Genomic DNA, 12,326 nt, shown 5'->3' with positions numbered 1-12,326 from the left:
CAAAAATCCTACTGAGGCCATGGCGGGCGGGGTGCGGGCAGTGCTAACATGAAGAGGAGGTCAGGCTTAGCCCCGCAACTCAGAATTCTACTTCCTTGTAAGGGCCTCACTTTCCCCACCAGGCCTCAGGGCAGATCTGAGGGTCCAAGGGAAATCCAGCCACTTGGGAGCCTGAGCTATTTAGCATTCTGGCCAGGCCCCCTTTCCTGGGGGACGAATTTCCCAGCACCCTCTCCACTGTCCCCGCCCCATTCCTTGGGGAAAAAAAAAATGTATTTTTCTTTTGTTAATACATCCTGAAATGTTGTGGGTACAGAAACCACAAACTGATCGGCTGACAAAAGAGGGAAGAGGCGAGGCAATCGGGAACCTTCAGGGACCAGTTCCCTCCAAGCCCAGGTCTCTTCTCCCCAGCACAGCTCGGCCCACATCCTGGACATGCCAGCAGGGACCCTCACCCTACACGCATAGGGATACGGCCTTGACCCCTTCCCCCACAACTCAGTGGCTCAGTCCCGCAAAGGACCAAGGTAAGGGGAAGAAAAGCCCTGCTACCTGATCCCACGCCGCCACTCACAGACCCTCAGTTATTGGCAGCACTGAACAAATTAAGAAAAAAAAAAAAAGATGAAAACACAGAAAAAAACAAAAAACCCAGACAGGGAGACGATGTGGGGAGAAAGCATGCTGGGAACCTCAGTGGCTGGCCTCCTCCTGGTAGTAAGGTGATATTCAGGGGCCTCCCCTGGGAGGCAGCACCCGAGGGAGCCCCGTCAGCCACTGCACCTTGCAGGCAGTACTTGGGGTCACAAGACCTGGCCGCTCTGGCTGGCACCCTGCGTGTAGCCAATCTGCAGGGACATGGAGGAGTTGTCACACTTGTTGGTTCCCAGCTTGTTGTCACAGATGTACTGCAGGGTCCTGGGAGCTGTCGTGCCCAACTGGCTGGCACACTTGTTTGTACCCATCTGGAGTCTGATGGTCGAGTGGTCCATGGCGGGCAGGATGTGGTTCTTGGGGTCATAGAGATGCCTCCTCATACAGTATGCAGTCATGCCCGACTGGCTAGCGTGTTTGCTGGTGTCCATCTTCAACCCGATGACTCACTGGCTGGCCTTCACAGTGGCATCCTCCAAGGTCCGCTCATGCTTCTCCAAGTACTTGACACCGATGTCCACCTGCTCTACAGCCCCTTAGTCTTGGCCTCCCCCGCCAGAGCGAGAAGACACACTTGTACCTGCCTCATGTTCCCACTCTCAAACAGGCTGTTGGCCTTGAACAGGCCCATGGGTTCCTGATGTAGCTGACCATGGCCTTGATGAAGTTGGAGAGGTTTTCTAGCTGGTGCCAGTTTTGCACGGAGCAGTTGATCTTGGGGACTGAGCCCATCTGTAGCTTATTTGTGAGTGTGCATAACATGATCCCGTCCATCAGGTCCTTCTGGATGTCAAGGCCGAAGGAGAGGTTGGTGAGTCCCTCAATCCAGCTGCGGATCTCTGCCTCCTTCTGCAGGTCATATTTGGACAGGAGCCAGTTCTTGACCTCGCCCAACAGCCAGTACAAGGGGCCCTTGGTGAACTGCTTGGAGCGCATGGCTGGCAGGCATGGCTGCAGGACGGGATGGACGAGACTGGATGGGACCACCGTGGTTATTTTAACAATATTGATTCTTCCTTCTTTTTTAAGGCTGAACAATATTCCATTGTATGTGTATGTCACATTTGGTTTATCTGTTCATTCATTGATAGACACTTGGGTTGCTTGTACATTTTAGCTGCTGTGAATAATGCTGCTATGAACATGGGTATATAAATAGTTCAAGACTCTGCTTTCAACTCTTTGGAGTATATACCCAGAAGTAGATTTGCTGGATTATACAGTCTTCTATTCTTCATTTTGTGAGGAACTGCCATAGTGTCTTCCATAGTGGCTGCACCATTTTATTTTCCGACTAACAAGGCACACGCACTCCAATTTCTCAACATCTTTGCCTAGACCTATAATTTTCTAGATTTCTTGGTGATAGTAGTCATCCTAATGGGCGTGACGTGCTTACCTGTTCCCTTTTATCACCTTTCCCTTTCTCTCGCCTCTTCCCCACTCCCATAAGCAATCATTTTAATGTTTGTTAAGGTTCACATGTAAATATATATTGCTGCTTGCTCTGCAAACCTTTTATTATATATAGATGGATTATTACGCATCTTATTCTGTTTCTCCCAATTTCTTCTAAGAACTAGCTTTATAATGTCTATCCGCATTGCCATGTGTACTTTGAGTCCATTTCTTCTCATTGTTGCCTGGTATTTGTGTGTGTCAACTACATTTCACTGATGCCTTCCCCTGGGAGTGAAATTGCTTCCAACTTCCCACCATTGCAAACAAGGCTGAAGTGACCACACACCCCTATGCATCACCCTCTGGACCTGTGTGAGCATTCTTTGGGTTGTATACCCAGAAGCCAGACTGCTGGGGCAGAGAGGACACATACAAGTCATATGATGAAGAATGGCAGATTGCTTTCCAAAATGGCTGCACACATCTATGTGCCCAGCCACAGTTTTGGTGGTCATTATGTCTCCCCATTCAAATTTTATATATTTTGCCACTCTAATAGGCGTCAAATGATAACTCTGTTTACTTTTACTTTATTAATAATGAGTTTGAGTAGTCTTCATGTGCTTCTTAGGCTTTTAGGCTTTGCTGTTCTATAAATTGCCAGCTCATACCTTTTACCTACTTTTTTGTACTAGAATGTGGAGTTTTCTTGTTGATTTACAAAAGTTGCTCACATATTCTAGAAATTAGTCCCTTGTCAGTTTAGACGTGGCAAATATTTTTTAATATCATAGCTATCTTTTAACTTTGTGCATGGTATCCTTAACTGAACAGAAATATTTAAATTCATAAATTAAAATTTTAAAATAGGGACAAAAAGGAGATACTGGAAAGTTAGGTGTTACCTATTTAGATGCTTTTATTAATAAATAACAGGTCATATATCAAACTAGCATTAGCAAAAAAACAAGGGGGTGGCATTCATTATGACTCATTCTATGACGCTTTCTCTCTTGCTCTCATTTTCTTTCATTTCTATTTGTCTTTGTATCTGTCTCAGCCATCTCTCCAGACTTGCTTTTTTCACTTTCCCATGCATGTCACTACAGTTGTCCCGTATCTCCCGAGTTTCCAACTCCTCAGTCCAGAAGAGTCACTAGTAACCATGCATCCCAATTCCAAGATCCTGGGATAGGGATTGACAGGTCCAAAATGTTCAATTAATAATGGCTGGAAGGTGGGGTGGTCAGGTCAGTAGAGGCAGGGCTTCAAATCACACTGATTTCCTGGCAGCTCTCGGAAAAAGAGAATCAGGGTGTGTTGATATGATATAAAGAGTTCAAAAAGCCATAAAAGTTGGCAAATGAATGGATATGAGATTGGTGTGAAATTTGTCAAAACACTTGACAGCATTTTTGCCTTGTTCTCTCTCCTGAAACCAAGGGGCACCTGGACTTCAGCTCTGATTCTTTTATCAGCTGTGGGGCTCACTCTTCCAAGAATGACCTGAATATCCTGTTGATGCCCCTGAGAGTTGGAGAATATGTCCCATTCAGACCAGCAACTCATTTTTGCATCATGATTCCAAAGACCATGTCTCAAAATCTGTGGCTTCTGGTCCCAGGCAAAGGTCTGAATGAAGAATAAATTAAGTCTTTCCCATGAAAAGCATTCCCTCTAGAAAACTGTCTGGTCTCTAAAGTCAAACTTTGACTATAATAACAAAATATATATATTCAGTCTCCATTATCCTTTTGCAAATATGATTCTGTACCTTCTGTATATTAGATGGCTTATATACATTAGAAATATTTTGCTTTTCTCATATATACATGCAATCAAAAAACTGGTAACATTGTTGAGCTATTGTGAGCCAGGTACTGGGCTAAATGATTAACATTTATAATTGCCATTCAGCTCTTATAATCTTCCCACATAATAGCTGCAATCCTCACAGTGACTCTAGGAGGAATTTTTATCATCCCAATTTTTAGTTGAGGAGCCTGAGAGGTAAATGATTAAGTAATTTGCCCAGAGTTTGAAAGTAGGGGATGTAAAGCTTGGATCCAAATATATCTCATGTCCAACCTTTGTTTGTCCTCACAAGACAATATTTTATCCTTACGTGTGTGTGTGTGTGTGTGTGTGTGTGTGTGTGTTCATGCTTGTTATTCACTGGTCCACTGCTGTTATTATCTGTTTTGGAATATGACAGCTCAAAAGGTGGTGACTAGTTTCTATTTGCTTTATGTTGTTCCTCACATATCAATTTAGATGCATTCCTATAAAAGGAATGGTGACTCTAGTGGGTAAATAATTCCCAAGAGCATATAATGCCTAATTTGAACACTAAAGAAAATCCTCTAGACACAAATCCAACACATGAGGAGGTTTACATAAAACACAGGAAAATGTGGAAGGAGAGAATGCTTGATGAACCCAGTCAGATAGAGGAGGCTTTTAGAGTCGATGTGTCTACAGCATCTTCTGAGAAACAAGGTACAGAACAAGAGGAGAACTCTACCCTCCAAGAAGAAAGGCCCAGTGGCTGTGGCTATTGCAAACAGAATCACTTGATTCCTGATTGTAGGGACTTTTACAGCAGCAGTGTAGGAAAGGAAAAGGCTCGGAATCCAGAAAGCTCCATGATTGACCCCTGCTTTTGCTGAGCATTAGCCATTTGGCGTTGGAAAATTTACTTTACCTCCCAGTGCTTCCATTTCCCATCTTCAAAGTAATCTTTCCCTTGCAGTGCTGTTGCAATTACTAGAAAGGATGAAAAATCCTTATGGATGGCACATGGGAGGCACCCGATAGATTACCATCATCATTGTCATCACCATTATTGTGCAATGGGGAGAGAGAACATCAGGGACTTTGGTGTACCCAGGTAATAATTTTCTGGGGCTATGCACACACGGCTGGGGCTTGTCGGTTCTTAAAAGTTGGCTGAGGCCTAGAAATGACCAATACATCTCCGTCCCCACTCAAAGAGAAAGAAAGGCTCTCCCACTCCCATGACTCGAAATCCTTCAGATAAAAGTTCCCTTCTTACTGAAGAAGGAAAATCTGTTGGCTCATGTAACTGGGCAGACCACAATAGTGCTGATTTCAGGAGCAGCTGTATTTGAAGCTTAACCTCGAACCTCAGGGGTCTCTCTCCTTCCCTTAATTCTGCTTCCCACCTTCCAGGCTGGTTCTACAGTGTGGCAAAACTTTCAAGATAAAAAAGGCTGCCAGTAGCTATAGCTTCACACACTCTGCTCTCAGCAAATATTCCTTTTCTAGTTGCTCCTGGAAAAACCAGAGAGTCACACTGCTTGGACCAGCTTAACTCACATGTGCATCATTGAACAAATTCCTGGGACCAAGGCAAGGAAATTATATCGGCGCATTTGGACCTGTGTCCCACACAGTCCTGGGGCTAGTACTGAATTGAGCCCCACCTAAACCATATGAACTGGGAGTGAGCTAAAGGAAGTTCTCCAAGAAAAACAGGCGCTATTAGCAGCAGAAGACAAAAATGGATGTTGGCAGGCTAAAACAACAAATACACAGCATAGGCTCTAAATAACATAAGTGGAAACTATAATCACCAATATTTACTAAATGTTTGTTGTGCTCTGGGATGAGCAATTTTCATTAATTTCCTCATCTAATCCTTACAAAAATGATCAATGCATATATTATTACAATTATCCCCACTTAAGGGATAATGAAACAAAAACACAGAAAGGCTAAGTATTAATCACTTGTCTGAGGTCATGTTGCTACGGAATAGCAGGGTTGAGATTTGAACTTGAATAGGACTTAAGAGTCCACATGTATTCTTGTGAGCTGAATAATTCTGCCACCTCCACACCCCACCCCTACTGCTGCTAAAATACCCAGTTCAAACCCCTAGAACCTGTAAATGTTAACTTGCAGGGCTTTGCAGGTGTGATTAAGTTAAGGGTTTTGAGATGAGGATGCAAGCCTGAATTATCCCAATGGGTCCCAAATGTAATCACAAGTACATTTGTAAGAGGGAGCCAGAGGGAAATTTGTCAACATAGGAGAAAAGGCAATGTGATGATGGAAGCAAAGACTGGGGTGACGCACTTTGCAGATGAAGGAAAAGGCCAAGAGCAGAGGAATTTAGATGGCTTCTAAATGATGAAAAGGCAAGGAAGGAAATATCCTCATTTAGAGCCTCCATAAAGAAACTTCTCTTCTGGTGTCTCTTCCTCTACCCTCCCCTCCTCCCTTCCCTCTACTTCTCTCCTCTTTTCTTCCTCTTTCCTCCCCTCCAGATCTCCCGACACTGCTTGCATCTGGCTCCCCAAATGGCAATCCCATCTGTGTTAGGCAGAATTCTAAACTGACACCCCAAACTCCCAGCCCCTGGTGCATGGGCCTTGCCTAACCTCCAGGCCTATGAATACCATGGATTTCCCTGTCATTATTCAATTATACTGTATGGTACTTTCACCTTAAGAAAAGGGGCTTAGGCAGATGGCCCTGATCTAATCCGGTGAACCTTCAAAGAGTCTGAGCTCTCCCTGAGAAAAAGATGAAAGGCATGAGAGGAATTCAACAGAGGAAGATTCTCCATTGCTGGCTTCAGAAAGGAAGGATTGCACAAGGATTGTAAGTGGCCTCTAGGAACGAAGAACAGCACCAGTCAACAACCAGAAAGGAAATGAGAACATCAGCCCTACAACAACTACAACCACAAGGTGAAATGATTTACCCAGGCTAGGAAAAGGCAGCGTCAAAGTTCACGCTGAGTCTATATGACTCCAAAGTTCAAACTGAGAGAGCTTGGAAAAGGATTCTTCCCCAGAGGCCTGGTAAAGGAGCACAGCTCAGTCAATGCCTTGATTTCAGCTTTCTAAGACCCTGGACAAAGAACCCAGCCACACATGGCCAGGCGTTAGCTAATACATGGGTACTCTTTTAATCTGCCAAATTTGTGATAATTTGTTACACAATTAAAGAAGACTAGTATATTATTCCTGGGTCTATGCAATCTCTCAATTCAAACACCAACCAAGTATAGTCTTTATGTCCTTGAGGAATAGAGAGAGCTGGTGTGGTGGGGGCATGTCTGTAGCTTCAGCTACTTATGAGGCTGAGATGGATCACTTGAGTCCAGGAGTTCAAGTCCAGCCTGGGCGACAGAGCGAGATTCTATCTCAAAAAAATTAATAAAAATAAATAATAATTTAAAAATTGTAAAAGAATAAAGAGAATCATCTTGTCCCTGGTTGGGTCAAGCATCCACCGCTGATCTAGACAGCACTGGCTGTTAGGCACAGCCGGTCTTCCACCACCTACACAGCAGTGGTTGTGGATATACAACCTCAGGGATGGGGAACAGACATGGCAGGCAAGCTGGCTGGTGTGTTCTGCTAGTGCCCTTCCAACTTGAATGTGACAGCTTGCTATTAGTCTGTCTTCTGCCTCTCATGATGTGCATTTTCTCTCACCCAATTAGCTTGTGAGTTCAACAAAGGCAAAAAGGTGGTATTGTGCAGTGAGACAAACGTCATCTCAGGGGACACAAAGAGCTGGGTGCAAATCGACCTACTTGCCGTGTGAGCTGAGACAAGTCACTTGACAGTTCAAGACTGCTTTCCCCATTTGTGAAACAAGAGTAGTATGCCGACCTTGCAGGGCCGTTGTGATAAGTAAATGAGATGAAATAGGTAGTGTCCTTTGTGAGTCTTTAGGAAATATCAGTTTCCTTCTGCCATCTTAATCCATTTTCTATGTCCACCATAGCAGCTGGCACAACAGTATAAGCTTATTCCTGCATCAAATAAAAACAATCCACACACTGATGGAAAGGAGCAGGGCAACCGATAGCACGGAAGTAACCTAATAGATGAGCACGGTGTCAGCAGAGGACAGGACTGGTAAGGAGTCCCCTGGATTTGAGTTGGCCAAGAAAGTAATAATGAATAACAAAATGACAGCATCAGGCATTAACTGGAAGCATTCTGTACTGTGTGCCAGGCACTGTGCTGAGGGCTCCCTTGGTGTAGCTCATTTAATGCCTATCAAGGGCCAGTCATCAGTATTATCATTACTCCACTTTACACATGAGGGATAGAGATCCCGAGAAGTGAAATGACTTACCCGGGCTAGGAAAAGGCAGGGTCAAAATTCACCCTGAGTCTATATGACTCCAAAGTCCAAAGCTTTTAACCACTCTCCTTTAAAATGCTATGAACATGACCTTCCTTTTTTGGAAATAGATTTCAAGTTGGTGCAAACGCCTGTACCCATGGAGACTCAAACTGAATGATAAGATATGGTTCCTTTCATTGACTTCTAAGCTCTCTTCAAACATTTAAATTTCCAGGAAATTTTATTTTTAATCACAGAGAGAGAAAAATATCCAAGAAAAGGATAATGGGCTTATGTGTGCCTATTCAAAAAACTCCAGAGTAGCTCCATTTCCTTGCCTAGAGGAACACTTCACTGGGGAAGTCTTCCAAACAATTTCTGCTCAATTTTTAGTTGTTTAGAAAATTAAGACACAATGAGAAGACTATTTCCTGTCTGCAGAGGCTAATAGTCTCTGATTTTTTTTTTCAATCAGTACTGAAACCTCTCCAGGGGCTAAAAATTCTGTGCACTGCTTAAGGTATCAGAGAAATTCTGTGTCACCTTGATTACCGGCATTTCCCCGAGGAACCTGGCATCCTTATCTTTATTCCTCACCCAGACCTGGCATGGGGTCCTCACCTCTCCACCACATGGCTTCTCAGCCCGCCCTGGCTGCTACAAATGCCCCAAGGCGTACTCTGATAGTTTTAATAACCTTGTCCATTCCCCATTTAAGAGTCAGCCATTATTGCTCAAGCCTTTTCAAGCCAGCTGGAAATTCAACTTGGCAAGAATTCGATCCTTGTTGGACACTTCCCCCTGGCTTTTCAAACTTAGTAAAAGGAATTGAGACCTAGCGGGAAAAGCCCGCCTGTCGCTGGTTTCCTTCTAGACTGTGTATGAAATCTCCCACAGGGCTGCCCTGCCTCTAGGCTAATTAGGCTGTTTTATTATACAACAAGATCAGGAAAAACTAACAGCAATTTTGTTTTGAGACAGAGTCTTGCTCTCTCACTGAGGCTGGAGTGCAGTTGTGTGATCTCAGCTCACTGCAACCTCCGCCTCCCGGGTTCAAGTGATTCTCCTGCCTTAGCCTCCCGAGTAGCACAGGCACACGCCACCACGCCCAGTTAATTTTTGTATTTTTAGTAGAGACAGGGCTTCACCATGTTGGCCAGGATGGTCTCCATCTCTTGACCTCGTGATCCGCCCGCCTCGGCCTCCCCAGGTGCTGAGATTACAGGCGTGAGCCACCGCGCCTGGCCTAGGGCACTTCTTTACACCAGCCTCCAGGCCCTTGTCTCTGAGAGTTTGGAGGATCTGCAGAAATCACAGAGCAACACACAGAGGCCTATGATATGATTTGCTTACATGGATTTCTGGGGTGTGCTTCTGGAGTCTAGGCCCCATTTAAATAAAGTGTTAAATAAAATCAAAATATTGGCTTATTAGAGTTTGTTAAGTGGTCAGCGACCTCCAATAACTACGTCTGTGAGGGCAGGGTTGGGACAGAAAAGCTCCGTTATCTGGGAAAAGTGCCATTCAAGGTGTGGTCCACCAATTATTAGAGCCCAGTCTACCAGGAGGGAGGTACAGACATGGAAATCCGCATTTAGAAATCTCTGTAGTTATTTGACAGTACTGGGACATTTTACAAAAGTTCCAGCTCACGACAGATTAGAACTACAAACATTAAAAACGAGGCTTTTGTTGGTTTAATGCTTGTTTTCAATTAGTGTTTGAGAAGCACTGGTACAGGAGACAAGCTGAAAAGAGGAAAGGAAGAGGGGATGGAGGAAAGGAGGGAGAGAAGAAAGACAACAGAGGTAAGGGGAGGAAAACTAATAATCTTGGAATTATATAATGATTTATAACATGCAAAGTATTTTTGCACATATTCTATCACTGGGTCTGTCATCCAAGACCTTCCTTCTGTTTTTCAAACACTCCAAGCGCCTGTCCGTCTTTTTCCTTTGTTCTCTTCTTTCCCTGGTGTGTGCTCCTCTCCACTGGCTGCTTCTGTGGTTATGATCCCAGTTCACATGTCACCCCTCAGGGAGCCTTTTCTAGCCACCCAACCTAGAGTGTTCTCCCTCATCCATGCCACCCATCTCCATCACAGGGCCATGTTTATTTTTTTTCTTCTATGAAATGTAAAACGATCCCAAACTATCACGTTCATGTATTTCCTTATTGTTTCCAATCCATCTCCCCACTAGCATATGAGTTTCTTCAGAACAGGCATTCTGTCTGTGTTGTTCACCCCGTAAATCTCATGGCTACATAGTGTCTGGCGTAGGGACAAGTACATGAACGAATGAATGAATGAATGAAGAATGGCTGAATACCACAAGTATCATTGTTTCCATTTAAAATACAAAGAAAATAAGAGTTTTAAGATTTTGCCCAAAAGAATTGAGTCTCTCCCAAGGATGCACAGCTCCTCAGTAGAACCAGGGCTCCAAGTGAGTCTCCTGACTCCAAAAGTAGCGCTACTTCTACCTTACAACATTGCCAGAGGTAGAAGTTTCTGGGGAAAAATCTAGAGAGCCTTGTAATACCCAATAACAAAAGTCACATGGGTTGCATGTAGCACAGTCAGCTTCTGCTGTTGTAAATAAAGATCTCTTTGCAATTAAAGAGAAAACACCAAAAGCCCAGGAGATCGAGTAGGGGATCTGCTTCCTACAGGGCTGACGTCTAACCCTCGCATACCCTCCCCTCTGCCCGTTCCCCAACAGTCCCTCAAGTGCTGTCTATAATTGTAGCACTGGTAAAAGCTAGAACTCTGGCACCAGGCATGCTGGAGTTCAAGTCCTGAATTCTTCTCCTTACTTGGGCAACTTCCTACATGCCTCTCCTACTTCACAGGGTATGTGTACAATTAAATGCAGTGACATAGGCAGGTGCCCCCAGGGATATTCAACCAAGATGAATTCCCTTTTCTTCTTCCAGTTGACATCTCTTTAGCATCAGCTAATTATACTGGTGCCGAGTGGACGGGAGAGTGAGCACAAAATGGATGAGGATTTACAACGCACACAGCTGCTTTACCTTGTGAATGTGGTTTTTACATTTACCCTCCCAACTAAAAAAAATTAGCCAGTCTATAACCTCACATGCAGTCTCACTGCTAAGAAAATGACCTGATAAGAAATTGATCCTTATTTATGTAAAGGAGTAAATGGCTGCTTCCAATACTAAAAAAACAATTATGTGAGGAAATAGCGTTCTCAAAAACTCAGTCTCCCCTTTATTTCTGCTTTTCTTCTCTAGCAGCTTAACAAGTAGAAATATTACGAGCTTTGAAAACAGATAGACAAGGGTTCAGATCCCAGACCTGCCATTTGTCTTCCTATGTCTAAATCTCAGTTTCTGGATCTATAAAATGGGCATAATACTTCTTACCTTGATACATTCTTGGTGGGCCTGGAAATTGTGCAGCACAGGCTATAGAAGCTGCTCAATAAACAAGAGCTTTAATTCCTCCCCCAAATATTTGGTCCCAATCACAGGAGAAAAGGTCTGACCACAGAAGCATAAAAGGGTGGGGGCGTGGGGACCATGCATAGAACATAGTAGGCACTCAATAAATATTTGCTGAATGAATAAAATGGAAGTGTGACTTGTTTGCAACTGTCATAGAGGAGAAAGGTTCATATCCTGAAAACTGGGATGGTGTCCCAGAATTTCAATTGATGACATTAGCATTTATTCACAAGAATCCACCAAGAACTAGAATAGTTTTGTGTAGAAGTCTTTCTTTCAGTCATCTTTCAGTTCCTCCCTAGCCTGGCTGAAGACCCCATGATCTAAGGTCAATTGTGAGTGATGACATGGTCTATTAGGTTGAAAGTACCAAATGTGGTATGTCCATGTCCACCAAAGCGACTCTGTTCTTCCTGGGGGAGGAGCAGATCCCCATGGAAGGAAGATTCCAGGGTGCCACCCTCAAAGCCATCTGGCCTTGATTTAGAAACACAGCTCCTTCAAAGCAAGGCCCCTTACTGCACCTGAATTTTCAACTAGGTTCAAGCCTTCCTGTCAAGAAAACGATGGCTGAAATGCCATCCTGAAATTTGATAAGAGAAGAAAGAGTTTCGAGCAAAAATTGAAGGTCCTACGAAGAACCCCCACACTGGGGTTTGCAAAGCTGTGCAGAAATTCAGAGC

General features: G+C 44.0%; 1 pseudogene; it reads right to left on the bottom strand.

The window, feature by feature from the left end:
* Positions 1 to 696: 696 nt before the first annotated feature.
* LOC105705575 (calponin-2-like) lies at positions 697 to 1,593 on the bottom strand (annotated as a pseudogene).
* Between the last annotated feature and the right edge of the window lie 10,733 nt (positions 1,594 to 12,326).

The sequence above is a fragment of the Aotus nancymaae genome, unplaced genomic scaffold (genome assembly GCF_030222135.1).
Source record: "Aotus nancymaae isolate 86718 unplaced genomic scaffold, 86718_ANA_hifiasm-v0.15.2.pri h1tg000019l, whole genome shotgun sequence".
Classification (NCBI taxonomy): Eukaryota; Metazoa; Chordata; class Mammalia; order Primates; family Aotidae; genus Aotus; species Aotus nancymaae.
This window is presented reverse-complemented; position numbering and strand designations above follow the sequence as displayed.